Source organism: Ochlerotatus camptorhynchus, unplaced genomic scaffold (assembly GCF_037179485.1).
Source record: "Ochlerotatus camptorhynchus isolate MF236.1 unplaced genomic scaffold, CSIRO-AGI_Acam_v1.1 ptg000203l, whole genome shotgun sequence".
Taxonomy (NCBI): Eukaryota; Metazoa; Arthropoda; class Insecta; order Diptera; family Culicidae; genus Ochlerotatus; species Ochlerotatus camptorhynchus.
In genome coordinates, this window is record NW_027040693.1 from 3,855,587 (window position 1) to 3,869,849 (window position 14,263).

The 14,263-nt window shown below is 38.5% G+C and overlaps 1 protein-coding gene and 2 pseudogenes across 3 annotated transcripts in view; 2 read left to right on the forward strand and 1 right to left on the reverse strand.

Moving 5' to 3' along the window:
- The window catches only part of Calx (sodium/calcium exchanger 3), a 771,840-nt gene that overhangs the window by 228,783 nt on the left and 528,794 nt on the right, over positions 1–14,263 (forward strand). The gene's annotated exons all lie outside the window — the stretch shown is intronic.
- On the forward strand, positions 432–1,672 carry LOC135702920 (uncharacterized; annotated as a pseudogene).
- On the reverse strand, positions 1,930–2,891 carry LOC135702905 (uncharacterized; annotated as a pseudogene).

The following is a 14,263-nucleotide window of genomic DNA, read 5'->3' on the forward strand; positions in this document are numbered from 1 at the left end:
TTTTAAGCAAACTACAATTATAAGGAAAAACAAAAGCCAAAATTTTCAAAACAATTGTTTAAGAGAAGACATACATCCGATGATATTATGTTGCTAAATTACCAACAACTGTATGTAAAACATATCTGGTACCTCTAAATATGCAATTAGATTAACATCTAAGCTCCATCCTTTTTTCCATATTCTGCACAAAAGATACGTTCTGTCCCGCCCCATTCATAATAATAAGTATTGCGCTGATTGCGCTCTTCTCCCTTAAATGGACTGCACAGTTTGAAAGTGCAACCATGCATAAGTGTGATTAGAAGTGCTATCTGTCAAGTTCTGGCATGCGCTGTTTTATTTATGACATCTGTCATTGTTTGTTTTGATTTTTCATAGCTGTTCGTTTTCCGTCGATTTTGTGGAAATAGATTATTTACAATAGGAACATGGCCAACGTAATCCTACAGAATGTTGAAAATAAAAGAGCTAGCACGAATACTAAGTATCATTGCCTTTATGGCTACTATTTTCTCGGGCTAACAAGAGCCAGGCTTGAAATTGTGTACCGTAAGAGCAAAACAACAATCAGCGGCTGGATAACATCCTACGAGGAGAATGGACTACTTTCCTCTAAGCAGCGGGAGGAAGTATTCCGGAAATTCAGTACACGACAAAGGCAATGGATTTTGGACCTCTACCATCAGAACCCGATTCTCTACCTTGAGGAATGTCGAGATCTTTTCTACCAACGATTCCAGATCAAGATTAGTGGATCATCTATCTGCAGAATTTTGCATGCTGAAGGATTGACGTGGAAGGCTTTGGAACGAAGGGCCATCCAAATCAAAGAGCATGAAATTCTCCGTTACTGCTCAGAACTAAGTTCTTTTGATTGGGATACGTATCAACTAGTATTTCTAGACGAAGTGTCGTTGGATAACAGAAGCATCTTGAGGAATCGTGGCTACGGGATCAAGGGGAAACGACTCGTTTTCCGGGGTGAATTTGTACGTCGTCCCAGGGCATCATTCTTATGTTTTCTGGGTTTGCATGGTGTGTTGGACTGCTTTGAAACAGAGGGAACATTCACCCGGAAGATATTTTTTGAATGTTGTCGTGAATTTGCCCTAAAGAACAACAAAGTACTTCAATACCCAGGAAAGAACTCTGTATGGATAATGGATGGCGCTCGCATCCATTGCGATGCCAACATCATTCTGTATCTTCGATCCATAGGCATCATTCCAGTGTTCCTACCTCCTTAGGGGCTGTCCATAAACTACGTAGAAAGTTTAGGGGGGGGGGGGGGGTGGGGGTGGTTGACAATTATCCACGGCTCATACAAATTTTAATTTTTTTTGTATGGACAATTGTCTACGCAGGGGGAGGGGGGGGGTCAATAATCCCAAAAAACTGTCCACGTAGTTTATGAACAGGCCCTTACTGTCCCTTTTTCAATCCGGTGGAAATGATATTTGGCATGATGAAATCACGAATTAGGAAAGTATACGTAGAAAATCGAAACGAAAACCTGTCCCATTTGGCTCTGGAAACATTTATGGGGTTGGAAAACTATGATTGTACCAAAATTTATCATCACTGTGGATATTCACCGGGTGGAGTCTTTAACCCTTCAGTTGGGTTGCCGCAAAATGCTGGGCAGCCAAATTATGCTAAAGGAGAGTGAAGTTAACAAAAGTGTGAGTAAAAAGGCTTTATTTGAATAAAACTGTTCAGGTACAAAAATCACGTATGTATTTGAAAATGATGATTCACGAATGATCAATATCATACATATCCGAAACGTTTTCTGCAAGGGAACGGCTTACTTCATTCTCCTCTGGTCTGATAGAGTCCTGCATTGCTGAAACTAGACTCTAATTGATCGATGATCGAGCCCGCAGTGCACTAATGCGGTGCTTTACCCTCTGTCCCAGTGCAATCAATTGGTCGGCCTCTTCTTCCAATACTGTTAGCTCCGTTGAAAATGCGTCATTGATGGTGCTGGCAACAGATAGCCCATTTCGAGTACTTTCCAGCTGCACAGCTTCGGAAATAGGTACAGACCTGAAGAATTTAATTATGGAGTACGGAGGTAACTCTGCCATTCTTCGTTCCCGTTCGTGTGCTGGAGCCGTGTGGATGTAATTTACCCACAGCTTCCACGCGCTAGCGTGACCGGTAAACTGTCTTCCATGCAACTCTCGAAGCTGATTAGCCAACACGGAGAGAGACTGGTTGTTGGGAGCACCCGCTCGATCAGTATCCTGAAACTGCACCAATTGTTTGTTGACCAAATCCCACAGTTGCTTGCACGATACAGCCGTTGAGTAGATGTGTACATGCACTCTTATGTCCTTCGTGTTCCAGCTAATCAACAGTTTGCTGTCAATTTGGTCAATGTTTATTCGTCTCCGATTCTTATTCTGCATATAAACGAATTTCTGCAAATCCTCATACGATGGTTCACTATCAGCACAGGTAGGAACCTGACTTCCATTATCCTCGATGAAAATAACTTCACGACAAATGACCGGCTTCACAATTGTCCACACACTTTGCAGAATCTCCTCTACTGTATCACCGTACAGTATTTTTGAAGCTATCAAGCTACCGGATGTTTCTCCAACAAACCTACGCTTGAAGAATGATCCACACAGCGATAAATTATGTTTCCTTTCGCTTTTGCCCGTACTTTTCGCAGGCTCGTCAGGTTTTCCTCCATTCGTGTATAAGTTTCCTGCAGCGTCATCATGACCCAAAGGAAGAATCAGAGGGTCACAATCATCGTCGAGAGCTTCAATGGAGTATTGGTCAGAATTATCATCAAAGCTGACGTCGTAATCCACTTGATTCGTAGTGTCCCGATTCTCCTGATCCTCAGCGTTGGCCTCGTCATCGTCCATGTTGCTGCAAGCAAACATTATCAAAAGTTGAATCAGTCAATGATCAAAAGATAATAAAAACTTAATTTTACCTGGTAATCGTTGCTACTACAGTATTTATTTCGACAACAATTTTCTAGCGCACAATTCCGAGGCAGCAGGAAACTTGAAGAAAACAACAACAATCAAATTTCAACTCTGTTTTGTTTCTGTTGGCAATCTGAAGGATCGCTTCTGGCAGTGTTGTCAGGATGTATTGTGCATAAAAAAATTGTAAATTGTAAATCCAAAAAAGTTTTTTTTCTTTGTTATGATTTGTAGTGACGCAAAAAACAATAACAAAAGATTACAAAGTACATGGGATAATTGTAGCGTGCAAATAGTGAATGCTTAGCACTTATATTCAAGCAAGTATTCAAGAATTTGTTAAATTATTTATCAATACGATATCAAATCTTTTCTGGCAACAATATAGCACAAGGATAAACTGTGATTTGAGAAGTGTGCTGAAAATCCAACTTTCAATGCAAACTGCAATATAATAGTCAAAAATCGAAGACTACAAATCAAGAAGACTGGCAACTGTTCCCTTCTCCCATAAAAATGTCAAACGTCACTGATAACAGCGCCTCTTTCAATTAAAGGTGGAATTTTGAAGCACAAGTGTTAGTGAGACTGCTCATAAACAGTGACTGTGTGGGTGACCTAATGTCACCGAAACAAATAATCATAACACGGTACTCGTTGTTGTTTTTGTTTTGCCCTACAAAATTTCACGGCAATTTGTGTCGTAATCTAAGCAAGCCGGTGGTTTCCAAACTCCAAACCGAAAAACTTGTCATTGAAACTAGGATCGATACCTAGTGAAAATAACTTTTACTTGTGAACGAGGAACCGAAATATTGTTAATTTGCCTGTTGGAAGCAATAAATTACAAGGAATTGGCAGCTTCCACCACCAATTAGTGAACTACCAGCTGCTGAAAATTCAAGGATTCAAAAAGAAGAAAGATCCGATACCTACACCACGATCCAATGGAAGCCGTAGCAGGATTTAATGTTGGGAAAATGAAAATGTGAAAGGTTGAAGGACTACAATCCCAAACGGTACCTATTGATAAAGAACCAGATAGTGATCTTCTGTATGCTTTAACAATTCTTGGAATCGACCGACCCCTTCCAGAGAATGATAACAACAGTGTCGGATTGGCCAGTGACATTCAAATGGTCAGCGAGTACTGTGCCAAGTTGCTTGTACTGTGCAAGTTGCGAGTACTGTGCCAAGTTGCTGTGCACAACTTAACTTCCCCCACTGTAGCCAGGTGCCAAAGCCATGCGGAACGGGCATGCATTTTACTAATGCACCATATGAATGCCCATAATGCATCACTAAAGGGCTTAGGAAAAGTGGAAGATAATTCTGAGATAGCAAATTAATGATCGAGGAAGGTCCCACTATCATTGTGAATGGCATCATCGCCATAGTTTTAATTTTCAAAACAAATGTACTTGGGCATCTGTTCTATTTCAGCTGGAATTTTACTCGTTGTCAGCATAGAGCAAAGAAAGAAACTTTTCACTTTTTACGACAATCATAACAAAAGCAATAATTGACAGCTATTCATTTCTACCTATGTGTGTAAATGCACTCGTGAATTAACACACACACACACACCATCATACACAGGTTCCACTTTTGCTCAGAAGAGGCGTTGCCGTTACTGTCTCCTGATTTTTGGCAGAGTTGCCAGTCTTCTTGATTTGTAGTCTTCGCAAAAATGCATGACAAACATCAATTTTGCGTGGTTCTACGTCATACTGCGGTCGTGTCTAGGACACAACCCTTTATTTTTTTTATTAAAAATTGAATCACGCTAAAAATTTGGAGGTGCACAGCACATCTAACTGAAAATTTCTGGTGAAAATTCGCAACACTAAGGTTTATTCATTTTTCTGGTGTATAATTTACGACTAAAATATATACGTACCCTAATTAACAAAGCACAAGCAATAAAAAATCTCAAATTGGCCACTGCATACTACAGGGGTGCACCAATAAACAAAAAACAAGTTGCAATAGAAATGAAGAAAAAGGCAATAAACAAATAAAAAGCTTCTTTTAATAATTTGAATGTGAGCGGTAAAAATGGCAAAAAGGGCAATAGTAAATAAAATACGCTCAATTATATAAGGATGAATCTCCACTAAATTAGGAAATTTGAGCACTAAATAACTCACTTTCGTCACCTGCAGTTGAAGATATTTTCCCATAAAAGTGCCAAAATGAGCAATGTCATATTGAATAACCGCAATAAATAAATCTAAAATGTCCCACACAAAGCGCACAGTTATCACTGTTTTAATCCAATTATGCTGTAAAATCGTGATTATTTCCCCAAGAAAAAAAATGGAAATATCTTTTAAAAACTGGAAAAATTCCAGGAACCAGAAGATAAATGATGCTTGAACATGAGGATGAGCCATCGTAAAATATGAATCGTTCTTAAAGAAAAGAAAATAATTCATGCAGGAAAGTAAAAATGAGCAATTAAAAACGAACACTGCGCAATATAAAATAAAACAAAATTCCAATGATATTCAGGAAATATTCCTTTAAATTGAAAGTTTATGAGCCAATAACCCAGATCAATTTCCATATGGTATTTTCAAGACAGCGATAAGTAGTGATACTGTGTCTTGGCTAACAAAGTCTATGTCGATAAAGAAGATTAACGAATGTGGGTCTCATTGAAAAAGGTACCATTAAACAAAATCAAAAGAGTACTAAAAACAGCTGTTTGAGCAATATATACGTCACAAAAGAGCACTAGAAAATGCCATTTGAGCGATATAAAGGTAAAAAAAGACACAAAAAGCACAGTGAATGTCCCAGGGAAAATTTCAAAAACGCTCAACAAAAAATAAGAAATGAGCATGAAACGTATAAAATTAGCACTCCGAAAAATAAATTGAGCATTTTATTGGCCATGAAGGTCACTAAGAACGAAAACAATATCTTTTAAAAACCTGCAAATCTTCATCGAACCATAGACAAACAGACATAACACTCGCATCTTGTACATGTACAATGCGGCTGTGGAATAGTTCTAGCGACGTTTTCATCACTACCTAAAGCCCCACGTTTGCGAGAGCATTTCCAGTCGATGGTGTGTTATAATGCAGTTCTTCTTTACCCAACTATTGTGTTGCTGCAAACGTGGGGCTTTAGGTAGTGATGAAAACGTCGCTAGAACTATTCCACAGCCGCAGTCAGTTTATGAGCAACAAGAGGCACGCACATTTTTGCCTGTGGACTTGGAGACATACTTCAAGTCCCCGCGTACATTGTACGGGCTAGGCAAAAATGTGCGTCATCTTGAAAACTGTCGCTTTAATGGCCCTTCGCTCATTTTCAACTTCTATTCAATTTTCATACTGCCGTACTCTAACGGAACTATCCACCTACCCTCTTCTAAAGATCATTCTCTAGCTAATAAATCATCACACTAAAAGCTTCATGTTAGCATTTCCAACCAACTCTGAAAATCGTTAACTTCGCGTATGAAGTAACATAAAAAACACTTTGAATGTAACAACTCAAGGCGGGAGTAGCCGTCAACAATGCTGATGATGGTACAGCACGCAACAACCACCCTACTGCTTCCTCTCTGAGATGATCACGTTGGTCATGACGAGAGGAGCAACACAATAGTTGGGTAAAGAAGAACTGCATTATAACACACCATCGACTGGAAATGCTCTCGCAAACGTGGGGCTTTAGGTAGTGATGAAAACGTCGCTAGAACTATTCCACAGCCGCAGTCAGTTTATGAGCAACAAGAGGCACGCACATTTTTGCCTGTGGACTTGGAGACATACTTCAAGTCCCCGCGTACATTGTACGGGCTAGGCAAAAATGTGCGTCATCTTGAAAACTGTCGCTTTAATGGCCCTTCGCTCATTTTCAACTTCTATTCAATTTTCATACTGCCGTACTCTAACGGAACTATCCACCTACCCTCTTCTAAAGATCATTCTCTAGCTAATAAATCATCACACTAAAAGCTTCATGTTAGCATTTCCAACCAACTCTGAAAATCGTTAACTTCGCGTATGAAGTAACATAAAAAACACTTTGAATGTAACAACTCAAGGCGGGAGTAGCCGTCAACAATGCTGATGATGGTACAGCACGCAACAACCACCCTACTGCTTCCTCTCTGAGATGATCACGTTGGTCATGACGAGAGGAGCAACACAATAGTTGGGTAAAGAAGAACTGCATTATAACACACCATCGACTGGAAATGCTCTCGCAAACGTGGGGCTTTAGGTAGTGATGAAAACGTCGCTAGAACTATTCCACAGCCGCAGTCAGTTTATGAGCAACAAGAGGCACGCACATTTTTGCCTGTGGACTTGGAGACATACTTCAAGTCCCCGCGTACATTGTACGGGCTAGGCAAAAATGTGCGTCATCTTGAAAACTGTCGCTTTAATGGCCCTTCGCTCATTTTCAACTTCTATTCAATTTTCATACTGCCGTACTCTAACGGAACTATCCACCTACCCTCTTCTAAAGATCATTCTCTAGCTAATAAATCATCACACTAAAAGCTTCATGTTAGCATTTCCAACCAACTCTGAAAATCGTTAACTTCGCGTATGAAGTAACATAAAAAACACTTTGAATGTAACAACTCAAGGCGGGAGTAGCCGTCAACAATGCTGATGATGGTACAGCACGCAACAACCACCCTACTGCTTCCTCTCTGAGATGATCACGTTGGTCATGACGAGAGGAGCAACACAATAGTTGGGTAAAGAAGAACTGCATTATAACACACCATCGACTGGAAATGCTCTCGCAAACGTGGGGCTTTAGGTAGTGATGAAAACGTCGCTAGAACTATTCCACAGCCGCAGTCAGTTTATGAGCAACAAGAGGCACGCACATTTTTGCCTGTGGACTTGGAGACATACTTCAAGTCCCCGCGTACATTGTACGGGCTAGGCAAAAATGTGCGTCATCTTGAAAACTGTCGCTTTAATGGCCCTTCGCTCATTTTCAACTTCTATTCAATTTTCATACTGCCGTACTCTAACGGAACTATCCACCTACCCTCTTCTAAAGATCATTCTCTAGCTAATAAATCATCACACTAAAAGCTTCATGTTAGCATTTCCAACCAACTCTGAAAATCGTTAACTTCGCGTATGAAGTAACATAAAAAACACTTTGAATGTAACAACTCAAGGCGGGAGTAGCCGTCAACAATGCTGATGATGGTACAGCACGCAACAACCACCCTACTGCTTCCTCTCTGAGATGATCACGTTGGTCATGACGAGAGGAGCAACACAATAGTTGGGTAAAGAAGAACTGCATTATAACACACCATCGACTGGAAATGCTCTCGCAAACGTGGGGCTTTAGGTAGTGATGAAAACGTCGCTAGAACTATTCCACAGCCGCAGTCAGTTTATGAGCAACAAGAGGCACGCACATTTTTGCCTGTGGACTTGGAGACATACTTCAAGTCCCCGCGTACATTGTACGGGCTAGGCAAAAATGTGCGTCATCTTGAAAACTGTCGCTTTAATGGCCCTTCGCTCATTTTCAACTTCTATTCAATTTTCATACTGCCGTACTCTAACGGAACTATCCACCTACCCTCTTCTAAAGATCATTCTCTAGCTAATAAATCATCACACTAAAAGCTTCATGTTAGCATTTCCAACCAACTCTGAAAATCGTTAACTTCGCGTATGAAGTAACATAAAAAACACTTTGAATGTAACAACTCAAGGCGGGAGTAGCCGTCAACAATGCTGATGATGGTACAGCACGCAACAACCACCCTACTGCTTCCTCTCTGAGATGATCACGTTGGTCATGACGAGAGGAGCAACACAATAGTTGGGTAAAGAAGAACTGCATTATAACACACCATCGACTGGAAATGCTCTCGCAAACGTGGGGCTTTAGGTAGTGATGAAAACGTCGCTAGAACTATTCCACAGCCGCAGTCAGTTTATGAGCAACAAGAGGCACGCACATTTTTGCCTGTGGACTTGGAGACATACTTCAAGTCCCCGCGTACATTGTACGGGCTAGGCAAAAATGTGCGTCATCTTGAAAACTGTCGCTTTAATGGCCCTTCGCTCATTTTCAACTTCTATTCAATTTTCATACTGCCGTACTCTAACGGAACTATCCACCTACCCTCTTCTAAAGATCATTCTCTAGCTAATAAATCATCACACTAAAAGCTTCATGTTAGCATTTCCAACCAACTCTGAAAATCGTTAACTTCGCGTATGAAGTAACATAAAAAACACTTTGAATGTAACAACTCAAGGCGGGAGTAGCCGTCAACAATGCTGATGATGGTACAGCACGCAACAACCACCCTACTGCTTCCTCTCTGAGATGATCACGTTGGTCATGACGAGAGGAGCAACACAATAGTTGGGTAAAGAAGAACTGCATTATAACACACCATCGACTGGAAATGCTCTCGCAAACGTGGGGCTTTAGGTAGTGATGAAAACGTCGCTAGAACTATTCCACAGCCGCAGTCAGTTTATGAGCAACAAGAGGCACGCACATTTTTGCCTGTGGACTTGGAGACATACTTCAAGTCCCCGCGTACATTGTACGGGCTAGGCAAAAATGTGCGTCATCTTGAAAACTGTCGCTTTAATGGCCCTTCGCTCATTTTCAACTTCTATTCAATTTTCATACTGCCGTACTCTAACGGAACTATCCACCTACCCTCTTCTAAAGATCATTCTCTAGCTAATAAATCATCACACTAAAAGCTTCATGTTAGCATTTCCAACCAACTCTGAAAATCGTTAACTTCGCGTATGAAGTAACATAAAAAACACTTTGATTGGAATTTTGTTTTATTTTATATTGCGCAGTGTTCGTTTTTAATTGCTCATTTTTACTTTCCTGCATGAATTATTTTCTTTTCTTTAAGAACGATTCATATTTTACGATGGCTCATCCTCATGTTCAAGCATCATTTATCTTCTGGTTCCTGGAACTTTTCCAGTTTTTAAAAGATATTTCCATTTTTTTTCTTGGGGAAATAATCACGATTTTACAGCATAATTGGATTAAAACAGTGATAACTGTGCGCTTTGTGTGGGACATTTTAGATTTATTTATTGCGGTTATTCAATATGACATTGCTCATTTTGGCACTTTTATGGGAAAATATCTTCAACTGCAGGTGACGAAAGTGAGTTATTTAGTGCTCAAATTTCCTAATTTAGTGGAGATTCATCCTTATATAATTGAGCGTATTTTATTTACTATTGCCCTTTTTGCCATTTTTACCGCTCACATTCAAATTATTAAAAGAAGCTTTTTATTTGTTTATTGCCTTTTTCTTCATTTCTATTGCAACTTGTTTTTTGTTTATTGGTGCACCCCTGTAGTATGTAGTGGCCAATTTGAGATTTTTCATTGCTCATTTCGCTTTTTTTATTGATGATTAATTGTGCTGCCATAATTTACATCATTCTGATGAACGCAAGCTTCATTGAAAATTTCTGGTGCATGAAGAGGCAAAGCCTGAAAATTGCACCACTATGGTGCATGGTGAAACAAACTTCGCTGACAATTTTTGGTGCACCGTTCTGGTGAATGAAGGAGCATGCTCTATTGAAAATTTCTGGTGCAAAATTTGCATTGCTCTGATGAATGAAATGAACAGAAAATTTCTGGTGGAAAACTTGCACTGGTCTGGTAAATAAAGGCACCAGCCATATTTAAAATTAAGCTATATTGAAAATTTCTGGGGCAAAATTTGCATAGCTCTGATAAATTAAATGAAGAGAAAATTTCTGGTGGAAAACTTGCACTGGTCTGGTAAATAAAGGCACTAGCCTTATTTAAAATTAAGCTATATTGAAAATTTCTGGTGGAAAATCTGCACCGTTCTGGTGAACGGATGGGTAAGCCTTTTGGAAAAATTTTGGTCTTAAATTTGCATCCTTCTGCTGAGTAGAGAAACAAACATAAATAATAATATTTTTTGGTGTAAAATTTGCACCATTCTGATGATTAGAGGGAAGCTGCTTTACTGAAAATTTATGATGAAAAATATGAAGAAAGGTGCAAGCTTTATTTGGTAGAAAATTTGCAACATTTTGATCAATCCTTTAAATTTGTCGAACATCTTAACGGAATCCCTTTATGAAGAGCTTTAAGTGGGTTGGTTTATTTCCTTTATACGTTATAATTGCTTATCTTTTGACAGATACGCATATTTCGTCTACTACTTGCAGACTTCATCAGTGCCAAGTACATAACACCACTGAAGAATCCATCTTTTATCTTCTAGTTATATACTGCCATGTCAAACTTTACCTAACCTGGTACCTAAATTCAGTCTCCAACACATCGTAGTATGCCTCTACCTGTTGGAGACTGAATTTAGGTACCTGGTTAGGTAAATTTTGACATGGCAGTGGATTCCTGCTGATTTTTAGTACCTATTGATTAGTATATAGCTCGTAGATAAAAGATGGATTCTTCAGTGGTGTTGAGTACTTGGCACTGATGAAGTCTGCAAGTAGTAGACGAAATACGCGTATCTGTCAAAAGATTAGCAATTATAACGGAATGTAAAGGAAATAAACCAACACTCTCAAAGCTCTTCATAACATTCTGATGATAGAAGAAGCAAGCTATATTGAAAATTTCTGGTGGAAAATGAAAATCTACACCAATCAGAAGATTGGAGAAGCAATTTTTATTGAACGTTAATGGTGAAAATTGCTGGTGCAAGATTTTCAAAAATCTGCTGCATGGAGGGGCAAGCTAAATTGAAAACTCCTGAAAATTTATGGTGGAAAACCTTCCTTCTTAAAGAAACGATTTCTGAGGATGATAGTTTCTAGTGAATCCTGCAGATAGTTCCAAGATAATTCCGAAAAGAATATCGGGAAATTCAATTTTTGGGTGAAATTCCAAAGCGAATTCCGAAGATAATTTCTAGCTCATTCCGGAAGAAATTCTGAAACTCTAAAGGAATTTATGTTCCAAGTTGTTCTGAGAAAAAAAAAATAATGAATAAATATAATTCCAGTGGACTTCTGCGAAGAATTTCAAAAGTGCTCTTAGGAATCTAAACAAAATCCGAGAAAAACCTCAAGGATATTGCATTCTGAGGACAGTTCCAAATGATTTCTGGGGAGTATTCCAAGAAAATTCTGCAAATAATTTCTAGTGAATCCTGCAGATAGTTCCAAGATAATTCCGAGAAAATCACATTTTGAGTTAAACTCCAAAGGGATCTTAAGCAAAATGTCAAGGGAATTCCGAGGATAATTTTAAGCTCCTTCTGGGAATTTTTTTTGGAGAATGTAGAGGAAATTTTTCTGAAAATTTAAGGAAATTTCAGTTCCAAGGTGTTCTGAGAATAAAAAGGGTTCTAAAATATTCTTAGAAGAACCTCAAGGATATTGAATTCTAAGGACAGTTCCAAAATATTTCTGGGGAAAATTCAAATAAAATTCTGTGGATAATTTATAATGCATCCTGCAGATAGTTCTAAGATAACTCCAAAAAGAATTCCGACAAAATAAAATTTTGAGTTAAACTCCAAAGGGATTTTGAGCAAAATGTCAAGCAAATTCCGAAGATAATTCCTAGCTCATTCCGATGAAAAAATTTGAAACTCTAAAGGAATTTCAGTTCCAAGATGTTATTAGAAAAAATCATGAAGAGTTCTAAATATAATTCCAGTGGACTTCTGTGAAGAATTTCAAAAGAGCTCTTAGGAGAGTTCTAAAAAATCCGAGAAGAACCTCAAGGATATTGAATTCTGATGACAGTTCCAAAAGATTTCTATGGAGTATTTCGTGAAAGTTCTGCGAATATTTTTTAGTGAATCCTGCAGATAGTTCCAAGATAATTCAGAAACTAATACCGAGACAATTTCAAAAGAGCTCACTCAGTACAAAAAATTTCGAAAATAACCTCAAGAAATTCTGAGGATGAACTTTTTCGCAACTGTACAAAGTTTAAAGACAGTTTTTGGATTCCCTAATTGAAGACTGGGTATAAGTTTGCCATTGAACCTTGGTCTATTGTTGTCTTACTAAAAATTTGTCTAAGAATCTTCTCTGAAAATTTCAAGTCATTAATTTCAAGTCGTAATTAAAATGTTACAGCAGTTTTTGTGCGTTGCAATAAATTCGGGGTTGTTATTTATATCATCTTTAAACCATGTTGAATATTCGGCATCATTTTCTATCACCCTGACTGGCGGTACTTTGGGACAGGGTTGACGTGCTCAATCCTTCGCACAAGTCGTCATTCCATTAACAATCATGTACTCGCTTGTCAAAATAGTTTTGTGCGTTTTTGTTCCAATCGTTACATATTTTTTTAAACATTTCTAATGATCCCATTAGCCTTGGCATTAACATGCTCAAAGAGTTAATGTTCCGAAAATTTAAGAAAATACAATTTTTTTTTGCTCCCACCCGTTCTCTGAGGATTAGGAATTTGTTTTACATTAACAATCAAAGAACATACTATGCTTAAAATGGGCCTTTGAAAAGAACTATGTCCTGCTATAACGCATATTCCCAATCAATTGATGTAAAAATAAATAAAATAACACTAAAAAAAGCATTATTTTCAAGGTTAGCCAGGCAATAATATATAAGACATAGGTATTAAGCATTCATTGTAATTGGTGTGCGATTGATTGACGACATAAATAAATAAATAAATTTGGATTTTAATTTCATCTATAAATGACACAGTTATAAGCGTTCAAAACCTTACACCTTTTCGTGACGGTCGCAATTTTAGATTTCGATTTACCCTAGTCTCCGTCAAAATATTCACAGACCATGTATGGCTCACCGTGAGCTGTATCTAATTGAACTTCAATGGAATGAGGTGAAGTATGAGGCTACATATTTGGAAAGTAATTTCACGCTTGTTTGGTGTACCGATGACGCAGATGTTTACAGATGTTTATGATATTGTGTTGCATTTTTCGTGTTAACACAAGTTTTTCCCTAGTAGCTTCATATCGACGAAAAAGTTCACAAACATAAAATGCCTCTGAATGAGTTCGTTCCACTCCAATCAATTTCGTGGGACCAAAGAAACCTTTTCCCATTTCACTCGCCCAAGCGGCACAAAAACGAATGAAAGAAACTAGTAAACTACACAGAGGTCAGCCCGACTTGATTGGTACGTGATCCTTGTAATAAAGCTACAGACAAGTTTTCTTCCATTCCTATTCTCTCGAGGTTTCCTGCTTCCTCGCCTACTAATTTCGATGGGATTTGGGAGGAAAAATTACAACGATGATCCACCGTTCGTTTGATTCGCATTGTCATCAGCAATTTACG